Below are 22,602 nucleotides of genomic sequence, written 5' to 3'. Positions count from 1 at the left end.
CTTAAGGATAGGTATTCCCGATATGAATTGGAGGCCACCATTGAGGGCTGGAGACCAGGCCTAGGAGTCAGGACCCAGGGGCTGAGGAATGCATGTTGACATGAGCAGTGGGGGCAGCACCCCAGACCTGCTCTGCTGGATGTTTTTCTTTAGTTCCGGACGTGAGCCCTTGCTCTAACTCTCTACCCGAAAACTGGTTTCCGTTACTCTAGTTTAGGGTATTCAGCACATCATCTGTCCTCAGAATCAGTTCTCACAAAACTCATCCATTGGAAAACGTTTGGAGTTAACCCTAACAGCAGCTGTTCATGCTTAATGTCTCCAAAATAGGGTGGCATAAACCAACCTTCAAATAGAGATTTAGAGCTGTGTTGCTGTTTACCACTAAGTCGGGTCCTCTGCAATAGCCATGCCAACTCCCCCACCCCCACCCCCCTGCTGCTTCATGTTACACCGTAATGTTCAGGGCTTCCCTTCACCTCCACAGCAACCAGATTTATATTTTATCTGGACTAGAAAGTCCTGACAAATTTTAATTCAAACCCTGTATTGCTACTTCCTGTTACTTTGGGCAAATTGCTTTATTTCACTGATGCTTGGTTTTGTTGTCTTGTGAAATGAAGCTAATAATTTCCCCCTAAAAAGTAGCTTACAGATTTGGGGGGCCTGGGTGGCGCAGTCGGTTAAGCGTCCGACTTCAGCCAGGTCACGATCTCGCGGTCCGTGAGTTCGAGCCCCGCGTCAGGCTCTGGGCTGATGGCTCAGAGCCTGGAGCCTGTTTCCGATTCTGTGTCTCCCTCTCTCTCTGCCCCTCCCCCATTCATGCTCTGTCTCTCTCTGTCCCAAAAATAAATAAACGTTGAAAAAAAAATTAAAAAAAAAAAAAGTAGCTTACAGATTAAATGAGATAATAGAGGTCAAATGACCAGGCCAGTGGTTTTCATAATAACTTCAACGAGAAGCTATTCTCCTCCTCCTCCTCCTCTTCTCATCAAAAATATTTTTGTACAAGTCACTCCAAAGTGTTAGTGAAGATGTGGAACAACGAAAAAATTTCGTGCACGGCTGGAAACCACTTTGGAAAACTGTTGGGGATCATCTACTAAAGCTAAGTGTATCGATAGCCTGTCTGCGACCCAGAAAGCCCACTCCACGTGCCCAACAGCAGTGTGAGCACGTGCTGAGCAGAAGACTTGCGCCAGGATTTTCGCTGCAACATTGCAGCTATATCCACAGCGGTTAAAGACTGGACACAGCCTAAATATCAACAAGAAACTGGGTAAATTACCCCATTTTGTCCTCCTTTTGCAAATAACTACCTAGACACGAAGACGTGAATTCTTTGCTACCTGCAGCCATGCAGTAACGTGGATCTCACAGATACGATTTTGAGGCACAGATGTGATACGGAAGAGTACATGTCGTGTGATTCCGTTCATGTGTCGTTGAAGAACACAGAAAAGGTAATCTACGGCGTCGGAGACGGGGCTGCGGTAACCTTGGCAAGGGCTTGTGGCTGAAGAGAACGCATGGTAGGTTTTAGAAAGCTAGGTGTGCTCTGTTTCTTGATCCGTGCTCTAGTTTTGTGACTGTTGTGGGTTGAATTGTTTCCCTAGAAACAGATTTGCCGAAGTCCTGACGGCCAGTACCTCAGAATGTGACCTTAGGTGGAAATAGGGTCATTCCAGCGGTAATCGAGCTAACGTGAGGTCATTAGTGCGAGCCGTAATCCACTATCACCAGAGTTCTTATAAAAAGGGAGAATTTGGATACAGAGGCATGCACACAGGGAGAATACCGTGAGGAGGTCAACGGCAGAGACTGGGGTGATGTATCTCCAAGACAAGGAGCACATAGGCTGACCAGCAAACCCCCAGAAGCTTGGGGGAGGGCATGGAACGGATTCTCCCTCACAGCTTCCAGAAGGAACCAATCCTGCTGACATTTTGATCTCAGATCTCTCGTTTCCAGAACTGTGACACAGTTGATTTCTGTTGTTTAAGCCACCCGGGTTGTCGTACTTCTAGCTAACGATCCTAGCTAACTAATGATTACGACTATTTCGTGGAAATTCTTCAGGCCCTGAACTTACCATCAAGGCACCTTTCTTGCATGTAAGATAAATGCTCCAACTAATACTAAAGTAACATGTGGATGAGCATATAATTGTATTTTGAAATAGTAAAGAACTCCATTAAGATTTAAAAAGCCTATTGAAGTAATAAGGGAAATACTTGATTGTGTAAAATGTTAAACTCTGTGAAATAATGTCTAACAACTGAAATTGAAAACAAAAACCAGAGCAACCAACACGCTGGGGGATATATTTGCATCCCCCAACAGCAAAAGATTTGTATTCGTGATAAAGAAGCCTTGTATATACATTCTAAAGAACTAAAATCATATAGAAAACATAGATGCAAAATATAAACAGATTACACAAAAGAAAAAAATTATTAGTAAGTGGAAAATGTTTAATAGAACTAGAACTCCAAGAAATGCCAATTAAGACAAGGTAGCATCTTTTACTCGTCAAATTAGCACTTTTTTATTTTTAAACAATACTATCCAGCGCTGATGGATCTTCTATGAGACTGACATTCTCATCTGTTGGTGGCAGTAAGACTAATAATGACAAACGTATAAATGCGAAACCTCCACATTATCCCTCTGTAGGGGACTGGTTGAAATAAACTATATGCATCTATATAATAGTGGCTATTAGCCTTAAAAAGAAATGACAGTTATCTCTAAATACTGTTATGGAATGAATTCAGGTGGTATTAATATGAAGAGTCTTATGCATAAAGTGCAGATGTTTATCTTTGAATGGGGGATTTGTATTTGTTATTTATGCTTTAAAAGTGGAAGAATAAATAATAAACTAAAAACAAGGATAGTGATAGGGAGAAAAGGGAAGAGAGAGAAGGCAGAAATGAAGCCACACGTCTCTGAATTCACTTATTCTATGGTTTGACTTTGAAACCTTGAGGTTATTTTGTAAAATTGTGAAACAAAAACTAAAAAGAAATCCCCAAAAGTTAAAAGCGAGGTGAGATAAATCAACAGTTTTTCAAGTTGATGGGATAGGCACCCAGAAAGGACAATTTTAGGTGACTTTGGAACATGATCATGTGACTGTAAATCTTTAGTGAAATACACCCTAAGGACAAAAATAAGTTAAACGTTCAGCTACACTTAGTAATCATATTGTTGACGATAGTGTTTGTAGTGGTTTAAAAATATAATACCGCCTACAGAAAGACCCTGATCTGCCTCCGCACGAACGTGAGACGCTCATTAGTGACTTGCTTCTAATGAAAAGTGTGGGAATGTTGATGGGTGACTTCTGAAGCTAGATCATCAAAGGAATGGTGTTTTCTCCATGGTTCTGGTGGATCTCCTGCTCTGGGGCCAGCCTTCATGCCATGAGGACATTCCATTAGCCTTCCAGAGAGACCCATACAGAGAGGCACTTATGTCTCCTGCCAGCAGCCAGTACTACTTTGCCAACCGTGAAAACGAGATACCTTGGAAGCAGATCCCTCAGCCTGGGCCACACCTTCAGGTAACCTCAGCCCAGGACACATTCCTTCCTGCAGCTTTATGGGAAAATCCCCACCAGAACTAGCCAGCAGAGTCGCTCTCAAATTCTTACCCTACAGAAACTGTGGCATAATCCCTGTGTAGTGTTGCTTTAAGCCACCAAGTTTTAGGATAATTGATCATGCAGCAATAGATGACTACGGAATTTGTGCCAGGAGTAGGGTGCTGCCATTACAAAACCCTCAAGTTTAGGAGTGGCTTCGGAATTAGGCCGTGGACGGAGGCGGAACGTATTAAAAAGGCTTAGAGGTTCTTGAAAGGACTGTTTGTAGAAGCCCATGATCAAGGAGGGCTGATTTTTGGAAGAGTTTGTGAGTGTGGTCTTGTCCGAGTAGGCCACCACCAGAATCGCAGGAGATCCAAGAGGTTTTTAAGAGAAGTAAATTGGCAGAAGTCCCACAAGGTTGGATTGAAAGGTGGCAGAAACGGTACAAAATGGTAAGAGGCCTTAGGACCCTGAAGCTTCTGCAGGCAGGAAGCAAGCTAAAACTCTTCTGCAAAAGACCTGGGCTGCCTTTCTCAATGAGACGAGGGTAACCTAGAGGGTGGAGTAAAGAGAAGAGAGGCTGGAGCTGAGAGCTAGGGAGACTCACTTTCAGGCATTGAGTCCTAGTCAAGGAACTTCCACCATTTGCCCCTGTGGGTTTTGCTATGGATCAGAGGCTTCTACATGTCTCCTGTTTTCCTCTATGGTGTGTGTGTGTGTGTGTGTGTGTGTGTGTGTGTGTGTGTGTGTTGGGGGTGGGGGTGGTCCATAGTAGTTACCCTATGCCTGTCCCACTGTTGTATGTTAAGTGTGTAGATGTGCAAAGAGGTGGCAAATATTTTCTCTTCTATTTATTTATTTGTTTGTTTACTTCTTTATTTATTTTTAATTTTATTTAAATCCAAGCTGGTTAACATACAGTGTAGTAATGGTTTCAGGAGTACAATGTAGTGAACCATGACTTACATATAACACCCAGTGCTCATGCCAATAAGTGCCCTCCTTAGTACCTATTGCCCATTTAGCCCCAGCCCCAACCAACTCCCCCCCCAGAAACCCTCAGTTTGTTCTCTGTATTTAAGAGTCTCTTATGGTTGCCTCCCTCTCTGTTTTTATCTTACTTTTCCTTCCCTTTCCCTATGTTCATCTACTTGGTTTCTTAAATTCCACATATGAGGGGCGCCTGGGTGGCGCAGTCGGTTAGGCGTCCGACTTCAGCCAGGTCACGATCTCGCGGTCCGTGAGTTCGAGCCCCGCGTCAGGCTCTGGGCTGATGGCTCAGAGCCTGGAGCCTGTTTCCGATTCTGTGTCTCCCTCTCTCTCTGCCCCTCCCCCGTTCATGCTCTGTCTCTCTCTGTCCCAAAAATAAATAAACGTTGAAAAAAAAAATTAAAAAAAAAAATTCCACATATGAGTGAAATCGTATGGTTTTTATCTTTCTCTGACTTATTTCACTTAGCATAATACACTCTAGTTCCATTCACGTTGTTGCAAATGGCAAGATTTTATTCTTCTTGATTGTTGAGTAATATTCCACACCTTCTTTATCCATCTCCTTTATCCATCCAGTGGATGGACATTTTGGGCTCTTTCCATAATCTGCTGTTGTTGCTAATGCTGCCATGAACATTGGGGTGCATGTGTCCCTTTGAATCAGCATTTTTGTGTCCTTTGGCTGAATGCCTTGTGGTGCAGTTGCTAGATTGTAGGATGTAACGTTTCTTTCTAGGTCGTAGGTCTTCATGTTTTGAGAAACTGTACTCGAGGAGCTATACTCTAGGAATCCCGAGGTGTTTTCTCCACACCTGGACCTGATTTAGGTAACAAGATCCTAGACTTCAAGCTGATGCCGTAAAAGAATGAGTTTTGGGGAGTCTTTGGAAAGGTAAGTGTACTTTAACATTTGCAGTGTAAATCAGTAAGCCAGAGACTAGAAAGAAACATGCCTACACATACTTTGACATTGCTCTTTCAATGGGTGGAGAGTCATTTTCCTCCCTTTGAATATGAGCAGACGTGGTGATCCACTTATAACAGCAGAATGTGATAGACATGACAATGTATGATTTTTGAGCCGAGACCGTGAAAGTCATTGCCATTTACACCTTGCTGTCTTGAGTACTCACTTTAGGGGAAGCCAGAAATCATGCTGTGAGGACCCTCCAACAGCCCTCTGAGAACAACTGAAGTCTTCTGTCAACGTCCAGCGTCAGCTTGGTGGCCATGTTAGTAGGTCCCCTTGGAAACAGTTCTCTCAGCCCCAGTCGTGCCTTCCCATGACCACAGCCCTGGCTAACGTTCTTCTGCAATATCATGAGGGACTCTGACCCAGAACTGGGCAGCCAAGCTGCTTCTGATTTGCTGCTTCCTTGACACTGTGACATCGCTAGTGTTTATTGTGGCTTCGTGCCATTAAGTTTTGGAGTAGATTAATGTGTGTGCATTGTTGATGAAACAAATAGATAATTGTGTTGGTGTCATTGGGGTGAGAGAAAGGACCCACAGGCTTAAGATTGATAAGGTTTAAAAAATACTGTAGTCTTAAAGTCAAATGGCAGTAATTGCAATGGGATATTTTATGTTAAGGAGCAGCCAGAGGAGGAGGAGGAAGAAGAGGAGGAAAGGGAGAGCAAAAGCAAAGTTTGTTAATTCCATCCACAGAAAAGACCTTGAAAAATGAGTACCTGAAAACCCAGGTTGCGGCTTCTGTGTCAATTTTCCCCCTTGAACACCAACAAACTAGATATTTATGAAGAAATGGCTAGTTCCAGATCTGGAGCAGAAAATGTTTCAGATGAGCCTGGAGCATCTCATCACACCAAAAAGTAACGAGGCGATAAAAAAAACCCAAAAAACAAAAAACTAGAAAAAATGCTAGAGTCTTCTTAAGGATTCAGAAAGCAATGCAAAGAGGCCCCTACTGGCCAAAGATGGGACAATTGAAGCATGATTAAGAATAATAACTGTAATGGATTAAAACATATCAAATATGTTTAAATGAATTCAGAATGATACTAGAAAAACTAATTAGTTCCCTTTGGATCGTACTTGGCACTCAATTCATTATCGTGATAGCTAGCGAATACAAGGAATAAATTAGGCCTTTATCCTACCTTTCTTCTATGAACTGTACCTGAGTATAATTAAATAGGCAACGAGAAGTTGTTTCTGTCTGTAGAAGGACTCCAGTTCACAGATGAAGAAATAATGGTGAAATGAGAATATACTTTTTTGAAATTCCTAGTGGATCTGGATATCACAGGAAGATAGCCAGGCAGGCAACTGCGTGCCATCGGGGAGGTCTACAGCACCGTTTGCAAAGCATTCTTGCCAAAGTGACAAATGCACATTGATCACACTTCCAGGATTAGCTACCAATTTTTAGGAAATGTAGGGGACAGAGGAACGTGCTAAATGGCAACATGGGGACCTGAGTAGCAAATTCCAGGTTGGATAAATGACCGGGTTCTTTAACCAATAACACAGACACTGCAGAGACAGAGAGAGAGAGAGAGAAGGATGGGAGAGAGAGAGAGAGAATGTTTCAAATAGTTTTTATAACATGCAGAGGCGCCCGGTGTATATTGAATTAGGCAAATCAGGATATAAAATTGCATTTATAAAATAAATCCATCTTATGTTTTAAAAGTAACATACGGCACAAAAGAAAAAAATGTAAAAAATCGTAACGGTGTCTGGGGGCAGCAGGGTTGCTGGTGGTATTTAAATATTGTTCTATATTTTCCCAATCTGCTTTAAGATACAAATATTATTTTTATAATCGCTACATTATCTCTTTGTTGGAATAGGACAAATAGATAAATTAGTCAACATATGTCTAGAGTCAGCAAAAACGCTTATAAATCTAAAGTACTTGTTTTTTCACACGGTAGCCCTGTGATCCCATCCATGGAGATTCTGTTTTCTGCCATAACATGGACTAACCCCGTTGGGTTGTAATGTGCTGGGGGGGTCCTGACTCCCTAGCAGCCGCATATGTTTGACTAAGGGTCCTACGGGAAAACCCGAAACCAGAGGAATGAATTGGCCCTTCTAGCTGTGAGACAGGTCTGTAATTCAGCGTCTGAATTACGAAGTCTGACTTTTGGTGGATGACGAACAGGAAGAGGAAACGAACAGCCTCAGCGTAGCTCAGGTTGGGTACAGATGGTCCAAAAGCAACAAGTTTATGCTGTAACGTTGCCAAGGCAACAGCAGCTGCTTCTGTGGCGGCGGGTGGGGGAGGGGAAAAGCAGTGGAAATGAAGAAGCAGGATGATTCCGTAAATCTTTCCTAGGGAAATAGGGACGGATGCTATAAAATATTGAATATTCTCTGGGTGAACGTACTGCCATAACACACGAAGCGTCGTCAGTAAAAGGAAGGGCAAATGGTGTGCTTCGTATTATAATCTGCCTGGACCCCAATAGGAGTCCGGTGCCTGTTGTCATCCTGTCATTTTCCCTTCCATGGCTCCAAACAGCGGTAGACGGGGCCTTCTTACAGCTCCGTCCCCTTGAGTGTTAAAACACATTGACGTTTACTTGTGACAGTTACGGCGGCATCTATTCACAAGGCTGAAAGATGCTTATTAGGTTTTCGCTATGTCTGGACTTGAGCGGGAGGAAGAGAGGAAAGGGATACTTCGGTCTTCCCCCTCCTCTTCTCCTCCCCCTCATTCCTGCTTCCGTTCTTTTTAGCTGCAGAGGAAGAAGATCAAGGAAGGAGAGTGTGGCAGTGAGAAGAGAGCGAGACCAGCAGGTCCGGGGAATGTGCTAGAGATGTTTTCAGCCAACGGGTAGTGCAGTCAGCAGGCTACCTGGCCAGAAGGCGGCCCCCTGGGGTCACCGGGAGCCTGGGAGGAGCTGAGTCAGGAGCCCATCTCTGCAGGTAATGAGGGAGGGGTCAGAGTTGGACATGAAGACAGAGGTTTGGAAACCATCAGTGGGACATGTGGAGCATCTCAGTCGTTCTCCAAGTGGAGACGCTCTGAACGCACCGGCTCAGGGAAAGACTCTCTTCCCTCCAGAACCTCATTTCGTGTGTTGAGAACCTGGGACAAAGTTTGGTTGGTTTTCACGTGCGCTCAAGTAAAGAGAATTTAGAGCCCTGCTCCTGCCCAGTTGGTACTGAATGTTTTTTCAAATGCCAAACCACTTTTACAACAATGCAGCGTGGCATAGAGGTCGAAAGCCTGAACTTGGGAGTCAGGCAGGCCAGCCGAACCTGGATCTGAACCCCAGGCCCGCCACCTGGAGCTGCTCATACTATTTAGTTGGAGTCACGTTGACAAGATTAACTGCAGGGAACTCAGCCTCCCCAGGCCTCAGCTTCCTCTTCTGTCAATGTGGGCCCAAGGCCAACCCCCTAGTGTTGGGTTGTGAATTTGGCACAGCACCTGGGACGTTACTGTTTCATCATTGTCTTTGAACTTGTCTTTGAAAAGTAGGATGGAATGGAGTTAGTTTATCTATGCTTGCTTCTTGACTTTGGGAGTGACACTAGATAAGGTAGAAACCCTGACCAGAAAGCTCTGTCACGAGTTGACGATGGGCCTATAAATAGGGTTCTCCAAAGAAACAGAAGCAAGGATCTATATGTATATTTATAGCTGTATCTATATCGTCTCTCTGCCTATCTATCTATCTATCTATCTATCTATCTATCTATCTCTCTGAGAAAATAGAACTTATTTTAAGCAATTGGCTCACATAGTTGTAGAGGCTGCAAGTTCAAAATCTGCAGGGCAGACCAGCAGCCTGCAGGTGCAGGGAAGATTTGATGCAGTTCAAGTCCAAACGCAGTCCGGAGGCAGAATTTCCTCATTCTCCGGGGAGGTCGGTTTTTTCCTATTAAGCCCTTTGGTTGGGTAGATGATGCCTGCCCACCTTGTGAAGAGTAATTTGCTTCACTCAGAGTCTGCCGATATAAATGTTAACTCACTGGGGGGAAAAAATCACTTTCACAGAAATATCTAGAATAACATTTGACCAAATATCTGAGTACCGTGGCCTAGCCAAGTTGACAGAAAAATTAACCATCGCAGGGCCCTTAGAGCCCTGTCGGAACTTTGGTATCTCCTCACGAATCAGTAACCGTGACCCTAGAGAGTCACTCACGCAGTGAAGAGGGTCCCATTAATGCAGTTAATGTCATGGCATCTGTTGAATAGCTGGGGCCAGATTTCACTGTTTTCATGATCTGTGCTGTACCCTTCCTCAGGAAAAAGTCAAAGCGTGACCAAAGTTGATAGCAGGAAGTATATAAAAATGGCAATTTTTGCCATAGATCCTGGGGCTAATAATATGTATTTATTCCAATGTCTTAAATCTTAAGTGAAAGAGTGGAATATTTAAAGGGAACACTGGGGGCACCTGGGTGGCTCAGTCAGTTAAATGTCTGACTTCGGCTCAAGTCTTGATCTCACGGTTCATGAGTTCGAGCCCCGCATTGGGCTCGCCCTGGTGGTGCAGAGCCTGCTTTGGGTCCTTTCTCTCCGTCTCTCAAAATAAATAATAAAACCTTAGAAAAGTAAAATAAAAAATAAAGGGAGCACTAGACTGGGGACCAGAGGTTCTAAACCCTAGCAAAGTGATGATCATACCTGCACTAAAAAATGTAGCCGTAGGGAGGATTTGCTATAATAATCTATGTAAAAGCACACAGATGTCAACTCTACTCAAATCTGGAAAAGAGTTGAAAGCTGAAACCTTGCCGGGGGTAATCTAACTTTCTCAGAAGAGCTGTATAAACAGAAAGCATTGCTGCTTTTAAAACAGAAGGGAAGGAAAGAGGGAACCAAGCCACATATCTCAGGCTGACACCTTGTTCTTCTCTTTCTTCTTTCTCTTAAGCAAAATTTCACTATGTTTTGACAGCGCTTCTCAGTTAGTCCTCCAGTTTATGGCTTCCTGCCCATCTTCCTTTGTTTAGTGCACACGAGTGGTGCAGAGCTCTTTCTGTAAGCTGCTGTCAGGGAGTGTTGGGAGTCCAAGGGCAAAGACGACCTACAGGACTTTAAAAGGTGCCTTTCATGGGTCTAGGGAAAGAGGATTTCTTAGACGCTGTTGCTAAAAGTGTAAATCAGTATAATGTCCTGGAGTACAATTGGGAAATACAGAGCAACTGCCTCAAAAGTGTATATGTACCTAGCGTTTCTGGTCTAAGAAGTTTATCCTAAGAAAGTAACAGATAAGTATGCGAAACGTACATACAAAGATACTCATTAGGGTCTTTTAACAATGAACGGCTGCAAGTAACCTAAATGTCCAAAGGTATACAGGATTGAATAAATGAATTACAGTTCATCTTGGAAATAGAATTATTTGGGGCACTGGGTGGCTCAGTTGGTTAAGGGGCCAACTTTGGCTCAGGTCATATCTCATAGTTCCTGGGTTCAAGCCCCGCGTCGGGCTCTGTGCTGACAGCTTGGAGCTTGGAGCCTGCTTCAGATTCTGTGTGTGTGTGTGTGTGTGTGTGTGTGTGTGTGTTCCTCCCCTACCTCAAAAATAAAGAAACATTAAAAAATTAAAAAAAAAAAAAAAGAAAAAGAAAATAGAATTATTTAGGGGCACCTGGGTGGCTTAGTCAGCTAAGTGTCCAACTTCGGCTCAGGTCATGATCTCACAACTCGTGGGTTTGAGTCCCACGTCAGGCTCTATGCTGACAGCTTAGAGCCTGGAGCCTGCTTCAGATTCTGAGTCTCCCTGTCTCTCTGCCGCTCCCTCTGCTTGTGCTCTGTCTCTCTCTCCCTCAAAAATAAATAAACATACAAAATTTTTTTTAAAAAGAAAGAAAATAGAATTATTTAACCATTAAAGATAATAAAATGATGTACATGTGTGCATATAAAAATATATAAAGATATTCATAATATATTAGGACAAGTAGATCACTAGTATTTTTTAATGTTTTTATTTATTTTTGAGACACAGAGAGAGAGAGTGTGAGCAGGAAAAGGGCAGAGAGAGAGGGAGACACAGAATCTGAAGCAGGCTCCAGGCTCTGAGCTGTCAGCATGGAACACAACTTGGGGCTCTAAACTCGTGAACCATGAGATCATGACCTGAGCCAAAGTCGGAAGCTTAACCAGACAGAGCCACGCAGGTGCCCCAGTGAATCAGTAAGTATTAAATATAGCATTAATTCCGTTAAAAAATAAACACACACAAACATATGGAAAAGTTTTGATGAGATGTCTTAGTACATTTGGGCTTCTGTGGTAGAATACCATAGACAAGGTGACTTATCAACCACAGAAATGTTTTTCTCATAGTTCTGAAGGCTGGGAAGTCCAAGATCAAGGCATGAGCAAGTTCATTGTCTAGCAAGGACCCACTTCCTGATTCATAGATGGTAGTCTTTTTCCGGTGTCCTCACATGGGGGAAGAGAGGAGGGAGCTCTGGGGTCTGTTCTTTAAGGGCGCTAATCTCATTCATGAGGGTTCCACCTTCATGGCCTTATCATTTCCCAAAGGCCCTACCTCCTAATCACACTGGAGGTTAGGGTTTCAACATATGAATTTGGACCTGGAATGGGGGTGGGAGGGACATAAATTTTCGATTGATAGCAGTGGATATACACCAAAATGTTTACAGTGATTTTCTCTGGGTAGTAGAATTTTGGTTGGTTGTTTTATTTCTTCTTACTTATCTGTGTTTTCTATTTTTCTACACTGAACATATGATTACTTGTATACCTGAAAAAACAAGGGGGGAAATGCCTTCCTTAGATAATATTTACCGCTCTGCAATTTGCCTGTTCTTGATTAGAAGGGGGAGTGCTGTGAATTCTAGAGGATTGTCATGACATCTGGGGAGGAAAATTGTCCTCAACATTACTTGTTATTTTTCACCTTCCATTGGCATTTTGACATCAGTGCTGAATGTATCCCCTCAGATTGATTTTCTCTCTTCTGTAAAAAAGAAACTATTAGCAGACGCCAACCCTGGAGAGCTCTTTCTGAAGAATCTAGATTGTGAGCCATTGCAAGGTCAAGCAGCCATTTACCTGATACTCCCAAAGACACCCTGGCACCTGTATTATCATAAGGACTGTAATTCTTGGAGGTTTGCTAACATGAACTCATCAAGAAGGTTCTGGGGTTAATGCTAAAACCTGAAGTCAGAAATAGAACCCAAGTTAACACTGAGAAAACCTTGACAGGTGGGTATGTACTTCCATAAGGAGGGCTGATAGTTTTCTTCCTTTGGGCGGATCATGAGATCTGATATTTTTAGTGTATGCTGTGGCAGGGCTTGAAATGATGTTACTTCTCGATAACGCGGGGACACTTCACCCTGAGTGCCTGTGTAGGTAACCCAGAAAACACTTAGCAGGTTGGATACTATGGCAGAAAATCAGCATGTAATCATGTTACCCTGCCCTTCTTTTGGGCTGTTGAGCTGTAATGAGAGATTTTTGTCTCCTGACTGCACAAATGTTAAGACCCCTTGAGGTAGCCTCCGGCTTCTAGATCCCGAAACACAAAGCAGGATCACAAACGCCACTCTGTTTTGCAAAAAGGCAACAACTAGTGAGTCAGGATGGGTAGACAAGGAGGCTGTGGGGAGGAAGGCCGACATGCCATCCATTTATCTGCAGTGTCAGGTTGGCTCCAGCTTCCTGAAGGGCCTCTTCCCTGTCCCCACTCTCATACAACAATGGAGGTCATAGATTGTTCTCTTGCCGTATCTCTACCCTCCCAGAGCATCGACTAGCCTTTATTGTCTCTCTCAAGACGGTCACCTTATCTTGCCTCGTGTTGTAGTTATATATGAATACTTCTTAAACTCTTACTAGCTTGCGAGTTCCCCGAGGACACTGACAGTTTCTCAATTGGGTTGGCATTGATCATGGACGGTACCCAGCAGATGTTCAGTATATATTAAAAAAAAAAAAAATCATTGAATGAACAAATGCATGAATGGATGAATGAACAGTAGGCATTCCACATTTACTCATTTCCACTGACAGAGAGAACAAGAAGTTGGAGCTCTCAAAAAAGCAAGTTGATTTTCAATCTCCCAATGGTTTAATGGATGTGTGTGATTCTCCCTTCTCAAGGAAGGAGTTGGCTCTGGTATCCTTGACATCACTGCTTTGATGCTTTACTCTTCCCCTCATGGTAGAAAAGGTGAATTTAGCTAGGAATCCAATGGACTCATTCAAGGACCTGCCATTATTCTGGGACCCTGCCTAGTCAGTTTCTCTCTGACCCCCACTGGTAATAAGCTGACAGTGAAGCAGGCTTAATCTTTCCACTTACAACCTATTAAATGGATTCATAAGATCAACCCATAGGTATTTGTTATTCAACTATTACACTCCCAACACTGCAAGGTACAATACTCCTAGAGTTTTTGGACTGAACAGTAAAGTGTTTTTTCATAGATTACAATATCTAGCATAGATCATTTAATCCCTCCCCTTTCCAGAAGATTGCACCAAGCCGTTCCAAGGCATCATCATCATCATCAACATCTCTTCCTCCCCTTTCTCCTTCTCCTCTTCCTCCAATCATCAGCCAAAGGCCCTGTGTACATAGTGCTATGCTGAGTGTGTAAAATGTATACAAGGAAGGGGCGCCTGGGTGACTCAGCCGGTTAAGCGTCCGACTTCGGCCCAGGTCGTGATCTCACAACTCGTGAGTTCAAGCCCCACGTCAGGCTGTGTGCTGACAGCTCAGAGCCTGGAGCCTGCTTTGGATTCCGTGTCTCCCTCTCTCTCTGCCCCTCCCCAGTACACGCTCTGTCTCTCTCTCAAAAGTAAACAAAGATTAAAAAAAGAAAAAAAAACACAAGAGAGAATAAGAGGAGTGGATTATATCAAGAATCTTGTGATCTCAAAAGTAGTGAGGCTAGGGGCATGTGAGTGGCTCAGTCGGTTAAGCCTCTGACTCTTGATTTCAGCTCAGGTCATGATGTTGCAGCTTCGCGAGTTCAAGCCCCGTGTCAGGTTCCGTGCTGCCAGCTCAGAGCCGGGAGCCTGCTTCAGATTCCGTGTCTCCCTCTCTTTCTGCCCCTCCCCCATTCGCTCTTTGTCTCTCTCTCTCTCCTTCAAAAATAAACAAACATTAAAAAATTTTTTAAATGGGGGCGCCTGGGTGGCGCAGTCGGTTAAGCGTCCGACTTCGGCCAGGTCACGATCTCGCGGTCCGTGAGTTCGAGCCCCGCGTCGGGCTCTGGGCTGATGGCTCAGAGCCTGGAGCCTGTTTCCGATTCTGTGTCTCCCTCTTTCTCTGCCCCTCCCCCGTTCATGCTCTGTCTCTCTCTGTCCCAAAAATAAAATAAAAACGTTGAAAAAAAAAATTAAAAAAAAAAATTTTTTTAAATGAATACAGGGAACTGTTAGATCAATATATGCATATCCATAGAACTGTTTTCATAGTATAGTTTTACATTGTGGACTCAAACAGAAGCTATGCCTTCCATTTCTAATGATATCCTGGTGCTCTGTCCCTCCTTTGAAGGACATGCTAGTAACATTAATAGAATGTACAATAATTTGCTGGCCCCATGCCTCTTTCCCTCTTGTAGGCTCCCAAGGAGCACAGGCACAGGTAAGTTCTAGGTGTTTTTATTAAAAGGGCCATGGTCTCCCTGCTGGCATCTCCTGGGAGAGGGGGGCTGGCCCTGTGATTAGGTAGGACCCCCTCCTTGGGTTCCCCCAACAAGCGTGAGCTACGCATTCCATCACACGTACGGGCTATGCCTTCCCAACTCGCAGACTCCCTGTAGATCTTTCTTTAGTGAAGGAACTCCACTCTCCCTTACCTCAGATTCAAATGGAGCCTCAGACATGCCCCAAATCATCGGGCCAAATCTGCCAGGAATCATAAAGGAAAAAAAAAATTTCCGGGAGTGAGTTATATATGGCGGTGAATTCATACACTTTGTGTAGCTCATTTCCTTCCATTATGCTAATTCTTCTAACCCAATAACTTAATTCTACCACCGCCCCTTCCCCCTGCCATACACACACTTTTTTTTAATCCAGGGAAGAAGCTGATTGATGCTGAAGTCAGAAGCCATCCAATTTTGTGATGGTCTAAGTACTCCAGGCAATTGCCCTGCAGCTGCCAGTGGCTGTCTTAAGCCCTCGCGAAAACAAGCACATTTTCAGCAGGCTCATTTAGAGCTGCAAGGAGGTCGGCGGCGTGTGCTACGTGTACATTTAGGAGTTTGTTTGCAGCTGCGCGTCCTGGACAAATGCCAAGGTCAGGAAATCTATAGAGGGCTGTCCTAACACTTCCCCCTTGATCTGTATCAACCTGCCTGTGTGCCACGCGGGAAAGTGCTGCTCCAGCCTGTTGGCCTCGCTCCCTCACACAGTCTGTGCTGACTCGAGGCTTATTTATTATGCAATTATTAAAGTTATTGGATGTGCTCATGGCTTATTACCCTCTGGACGCATTTACAAGTAGGATAAGAAAAACCCACAGCAGCTTAATTTCTGTTGTGATCAAGAAATGTGTACTTACTGTGAAACATTGTCTTTGTTTCATAAAGCTTCTCAAACCTTAATTTTCCTTTGTAGGGGCCACCTAAAATGTATATATGTGTCTTTTATATGAAGTAGGTTAGAAGCAGGCATGACTGATCAAGAGACTGGGCGAAGAGCCAAGAGCCGGAGCTGTTGGGGAGAGGGCCTCCGTGAGCTAAAAGCTGCAAGGTGATTTCTGGCTCTTGGTTATGTCAACATTTGCTTAACAGACTATGTTTCCATTCCTTTCTGGTCTTTCTCAGAAGCTTACTCTCTCTGTCTCCAGTTTGTGGACAAACAGATGTGCATGCAAGCAGATGCACACACACACACACACACACACACACACAGCTGCAATATTGCAGCCTTCTATCCACCACACAAACAAAGAAGCATTAACAATTTTCTAGGGATGGAGGCGATACTTTTCCAAGCATCTCAGCAGATCCTCCCTCATGGTTTCTTTCAGAGGACAGAAGGTTCTGAAGTTCCTGCACTGCCGTATCCCCTGATGCAAAAGGAAGGCCCTGAGTACATGTGGACTGACTTCACCTGGGGATAGTCTTGTCCTCTGCACGTCAGATGATACAGTGTGCATAGAGCGCCAATAATATGCAGAACATTTCTCCTTCCTACTTAGGGAGAGAAGTGCTGGGATGAAAAGGATCTGGGAACCTAAGTTTTATTGTTCTGGCTAGCACTTTTCAGTGATTGTCAAGAAAAGAGAGGAACGTGAGAGTTCTGTCATTTCTTCTTTCTCATTTTCTCTCATTCCTGCCCTCGTCTTACCGCAACCCACCCCTATGATTAGGGGGGACTCCGACCACCCTGACAGCACTACAGAGATCATTTGGAGCCCACATGATTTCCTTGCCTCCTGGCAGTTCTGATCCTATCTCTCAGCCAGGTATTTATCAGAATCTCTGCTCTGGCTTCTCGAGGTTCAGGGCGGGGACAGGGCAGCAGTTAACTTTGACCTCTCCCATAGTAACACCTGTATGTTCCATCCACTTACCTTCTCAAGGCTTAAACAGAATGTCCCAAAGAACTTACATGCCCCTGGAGCCTAACCAACCCTGGCCAATCTCTGGAGAAGGGGCCTGATACTAGCCCACGGCAGAGGCCATCTGAAATAGCCCATATGGGATTTTGCTAGATGGGCTGGGGCCCCCGGGGACAGCACCCCGTTGGCTCCCAGCTCCCACTCTAGTCTGGGTTCTAGAACCTGGGAGGACGTCACCATTTGCTGAGCTTCGGAGTCTCCAGGAAAGCCAGAAGGCGGAACCCTTTCAGGGGTCCCGAAAAGCGTGAGCTCTTCGAAGCAGGTGTTTGGTCTCTTAGAGCAAATGCTTGATTCACGTGGATCTGAGCTGTGGGCGCTGGCTGGTTCTGTCCAGGGTCACGCTCAACCTTAAAAGCACCGCTGACCCTGAAGCACTGGAGAGGAACATTCCGAGTCATTCAGACACTAAAGGAGTGCTCACCGGTTGTCTGTCGATTGTTCCTACTGCCGCTCTGTTATCTGGCCAGCGAGCAGCTCCCTCACCCGCAAGCTGCTCCCTCCACATGATTTGCCAGCCACCACAGGGCAGCGACTGAACAAAATGCTCTTCTAGGGGATGCCCTGTTCCACTCCATTCTTATCTCAGCATTCCTGTCCTTTAGATGCGCTGCTGCAATTCTCACTCCCCGCTGCCTAGGTACGTAGCATCCATTGTGTATTTCCTGATGATGCGCTTTGGTTTGTCTCTTGGAAACACTGTTATTGCACCCCAGGGACGCAGCCTCCAAACTGTTGCATTCAGCCTTCTCCTTCCTCAGCTGTTCGAATCCCATGACAAGGGTGACTGATTCGGCAGCACCATAACCAGCAGTCACTTCCCCGCACCGCCCCCCCCCCCCCCAGGCTTCCCAGAGGAAAAGCTGTGCCGTTGAAACGCAAATGGCTGATCAAAAGCGGTAAATCCCTTCCAAGAACAAGGTCTGTCTTTGCCACTTTGGGCTTTGCCAAATATTTCAAACAGCCTTTCGCATCTGGGCAAGGGGGAATGTTGGTATGTGTCATCAGGCTGAGGCAGTGTTCTTAAACTGTGGTCATGATCCACTAGGGGCTTCTGAAATCAGTTTAGTAGGTTACAACTGCATTAGAAAATAGAATCGAACCAAAGAGAATAGAGTAGACGTACAGGAGTACACAGCCCATAAAAAGGTTGGTTTCTTTGTGAAATTTTCATTTTGGTATAAACACACGCACACAGATACATAAACGTGTGTACTGATGAGGGGGCACGAATGTATTTCTGTTTATTTTTTAACCTTTATTTTAACTGTGACGTATTGTTAAACCCCCAGCAGCATATATACAATTTCTATTTTAAAGACTCATTAGACCAACTCCTAAGTTTCCCCCACTGTGACTGAGAACGAGGACAGAGCTGAGACCTTAGAAACCGTCTGTCTGGAGGCACCTGGGCGGCTCAGTCGGTTAAGCGTCCAACTTGGCTCACGTCGTGATCTTGCGGTCTGTGAGTTCAAGCCCCGTGTCGGACTCTGTGCTGACAGCTCAGAGCTTGGAGCCTGTTTCAGATTCTGTCTCCCTCTCTCTCTCTGCCCCTCCTCCGCTCGTGCTCTGTCTCTCTTGCTCTCAAAAATAAATAAAACATAAAAAATTTAAAAAGAAACCGTCTGTCTGACCCTCCTCACCTCATTCCCCTTCCCGGCCCCCAGAAGCAGCCGCACTCCTGACTTTTACAGTAATCATCCCCTGGCTTTGGTCACAGTTTTGCCCCCCACATCTACATCAGGAAGAACACTGAGTTTGGTCTGCCTTTGAGCTCTTCCTACGAGTTCTCCTGGGATTTGCTTCTTCCCCTCAAGGCTGTGTTCCTGAGATTTTTCTCTCGTCGGCACGTTCACCTGTAGCTCAAGCATTTCACTGGCGTGTAGCTTTCTTCGTAGGATTGCACCATGATACCGGCACCATCCTGGGGCTGGTGGACACGAGAGTCGTTCCAGATTGGGTGTTTACAAACAGTGCTGCTCCGGAACCTTCTCCCTCATTTCCCCGGCACGCCTACAGAGGGGTTTCTCTGGCACACAGGAGAGGGCTATTGGATCTGTGATTCCTGCATGTTCTACGTGACGGGGTGCAGCTTGGTGCTTGCACCCATTCTCCACCACCAGCCCACACGTGGTTTTGTTCAGATGTATTTCTGACTGTGGTCTGTAACCAAAAAAGTTGGAAGACATGTCTAAAGGCTCCTAAGGTAAGAATGGTACTTCTTTAAAACTAAGAATTTTTTCATTGCCGTGTGTGTGTGTGTGTGTGTGTGTGCGCGCGTAGGTGAGCCTGGAGGAAATCAGAGCAGGAGAAAGGATGAAAGGACACTCACATTGTGAGCACTTGTTACCCACCATGCACCGAGCACAGCGCTTTACCAATTTGCACGTATTTTCTCCTAAATCTTCACATCAGCCTTGTGAGACGTGGTTAAATCCCACTCGGTAGAACAGAGGTTCAAAGAAAGTAAGGAACGCACCCAGAGCCATATGGCAAGAAATATGCTGGAACTGGAATTTGCACCCAGGCCTATCGGTCTCCAAAGCCACCTGACCACTTTTCCCATCTCGGGTGCTCTTCCCAAGGCCCCTGCCTCTGCAGGTTGTACTTCCCTGCCTCACTGGCACATGACCTTGGCCCAGGATTGCCTCCAAATCACCGTGAGAGAGGCACAGTTCATCCCAGGACTTCAGATCGTCCACAGAGTGTCCTTGGCCCCCTGCCCAGCTCACACCTGCCCTCCAGATGCCAGGACCTGAACAGCTCACCATTCCGCCCGATGCTTAGACGGCTCTTGCCAGTCGCTGGCTCCTTGGTCTCTCACTGTCTCTCTCTGTCTCTAGATGGTGCCCTCTTGCTGGAGGACCGGCTCGACCTTTCCTCTCTGAAAGTTTTCATGTGTCTGCTCCCACCCAGGGAGGTGAGTTTTAGCTCCCCCTCAAACTGCTCCTAATGGCGAAGCCTACATCACTTGAACGTTTGCAAGGAAGAACTCCTGTTCTGACCTTGGCCACAGATTGCCTGGGCGGCACGGGGCGGAGTTTTCAGTTGGCAAAATGGGGTGTCTGAGTGGCTGCCCCAGCAGGAGTTCTTCCGGACTCTATCATAAACGGCTCCCCCAAACTTTTCTCACAAGACCTAAGGGCACTACCTGTAGCCAAGGAGCTATTCCCCTTCATTCAAAACAAAATCAAGGATGGAAGGGAGGGGAGAGGAAGGACGTTCGTTTGCTCATTCACTGGACATTGACCGGGCACTTTTGGGGATTGGGGGAGGTCACTGCTATAAGACACCCCAGCCAGTCCTCACAGAGACAAATACGAAAGCACACCCATGCATTCTGTTTTTGATACGCTTGTGTTGATACAGGTGGAGGCTTTCTTTTGGGTATTTTCCGTTCTTCTGACCATGAAAAGGGCAATCACGGAGGAGATGTTTCATTATCAAGGTATTCTTAGGATGTTTTTAGACTGTTCTCACAGCTCTAGCAGTTCACGCAACAATTAATATATTCAGGCAGATTAGTCACTTACCAGCAAAACCCTCGATTTCTATAGCACTGCTGGAGGCAGAAAACTCACTGTGTTTAACGGACTTAATTAGTAGCTTGGAGTTACAACTGAGATCATTTGGAAGTCCCACGGACAAGAGAAAGTGGCAGGAAGGACTGATCACCAAAGACTGAGAAAATGTGTTTTCTAGGCAAATTACACAGAAGGGTTTCCACTGGCTCAAATGGGGCTCACTTTCAAAAGACAGGCCCTACTGATTAAGGACTTCTGTTCAGTGAGCTACTCTGGAGAGTCAACATTGGCCCACATTCAGCCCCAGTCCATTCTACCCTGAGTTATATACCGCATACGTGTGAGATAGGTAGGTAGGTAGGTAGATAGATCGAGACAGACAGACATAAAGAGATTGGATTTAAGGAACTGGTTTATGGGATTGTAGGGGCTGGTAAGTCCAAAATTTGCAGCACAGGATGGAAGGCTGGAAACTGAGGCAGGATTGCTATGTTGTAGTCCGGAGGCAAAATTCCATCTTCTTCGAGAATCCTCGATATTTCCTCTTAAGGCCTTCAACTGACTGGGGGAGAATGACGTGGACTGAATTGTGTCCTCCCAGAATGCTTCTGTTTAGGGTCTAACTGTATTTGGAAATAGGATCTCTCAAGACGTAATTCAGATTAGATGAGGTCACAGGGTTGGGGGCCCTCATCCAACCGGACTGGCATCCTTATTGGAAAAGGAAGGAACACCAGGGAGGGATGCGCAGAGAAAAGGCCATGTGAGGACTCAGGAAGAGGGAGGCCATCTGAGAGCCAAGGAGAGAGGCCTCAGGAGGAACCAAACCTATTGACACCTTGATCTTGGGTTTCGAGCCTTGAGAAATAAATTTCTGCTGCTGAAGCTCCCCGGTCAGTGGTCTTTTACTGTGGCAGCCTGAGCACAACAGTTCAGAGGCCCACCCGTATTATTGATTGCAATCTCCTTGATTTAAAGTCAGCTGAGGGGTGCCTGGCCGGCTCAGTCGGTAGAGCATATGACTCTTGATCTCGGGGTTGTGAGTTCGAGCCCCACATGTGGCATGGAGTTTACTTAAAATGAAAATCTTAAGGGCACCAGGGTGGCTCAGTTGGTTAAGCGCCTGACTTCGGCTCTAGTTGCGATCTCACAGTTTGTGGGTTTGGGCCCTGCATCGGGCTCTGTGCTGATGGCTCAGAGCCTGGAGCCTGCTTCGGATTCTGTGTCTCCTCTTTCTCTCTGCTCCTCCTCTGCTCACATTCTGTCTCTCTCTCTCTCGCTCTCTCATTCCCTCTCTCAAAAACAAAATTAAAAACAAAAAAAGAAAAATTTAAAATAAGTAATTAAAAATAACGGGGTGCCTGGGTGGCTCAGTGTGTTAAGCATCTGACTTTAGGCCCAGATCATGATCTCATGGTTCATGAGTTCGAGAGCCCCGCATCAGGCTCTCTGCCGTGAGTGCAGAGCCTGCTTCGGATCCTCTGCCCCCTCTCTCTGCCCTTCCCCCACTCTCTCTCTCTCTCTCTCAAAAATAGATACACATTAAATAAATAAATAAGTAAGTAAATAGAAAAAAACAGCTGATTGCCGGCATTAATCATATTAAATTTACCTTCACAGCAACTTCGAGACTAGTGATTGACCAAACACCTGGGCACCTAGGCCCCCACATCACACACATGGAACTTCAGCAGCAACATTGGATGAGTTTCACACTCAGATGAAGTCTGTTGCTAGGCTCCCTTGACTTCAGGTCCGATTGTGCCACCAAATGAGTTTTGGGAGCTTGGGGGTCTGGGGGGAAGGGGTGGAAAGGACCAAAGGTTAATTTCACTTACTTTACGGTTTCCATTCTGATCAGGCCTGCTTGCCAAAGTGCAAAGGGCTGCTATCTATGCGTAAGAGCGATAATAACGGCAGTCAGTTATTAAGTGTGTATCAT

The 22,602-nt window shown here is 45.3% G+C and overlaps 2 long non-coding RNA genes across 3 annotated transcripts; both read left to right on the top strand.

The window, feature by feature from the left end:
- The first annotated feature begins 1,016 nt into the window (after positions 1 to 1,016).
- On the top strand, positions 1,017 to 16,812 carry LOC123597625. Of its 2 annotated transcripts, XR_006712187.1 has the most exons (5): positions 1,017 to 1,463; positions 5,329 to 5,477; positions 5,712 to 5,817; positions 16,170 to 16,265; positions 16,546 to 16,812. It is a non-coding gene; the product is annotated as an uncharacterized LOC123597625 (long non-coding RNA). The 2 variants fall into 2 exon arrangements; XR_006712183.1 differs by lacking the exon at positions 1,017 to 1,463 and having other exon boundaries at positions 5,179 to 5,477.
- Positions 16,813 to 19,237: 2,425 nt separating this feature from the next.
- On the top strand, positions 19,238 to 22,407 carry LOC123597617. The gene is made up of 3 exons (XR_006712176.1): positions 19,238 to 20,056; positions 20,506 to 20,584; positions 22,281 to 22,407. It is a non-coding gene; the product is annotated as an uncharacterized LOC123597617 (long non-coding RNA).
- Positions 22,408 to 22,602: the final 195 nt, after the last annotated feature.

This window comes from Leopardus geoffroyi, chromosome A1 (assembly GCF_018350155.1).
Source record: "Leopardus geoffroyi isolate Oge1 chromosome A1, O.geoffroyi_Oge1_pat1.0, whole genome shotgun sequence".
Classification (NCBI taxonomy): Eukaryota; Metazoa; Chordata; class Mammalia; order Carnivora; family Felidae; genus Leopardus; species Leopardus geoffroyi.
Note: the sequence above shows the minus strand (reverse complement) of the source record. Positions and strands in the feature narration are given on the sequence as shown.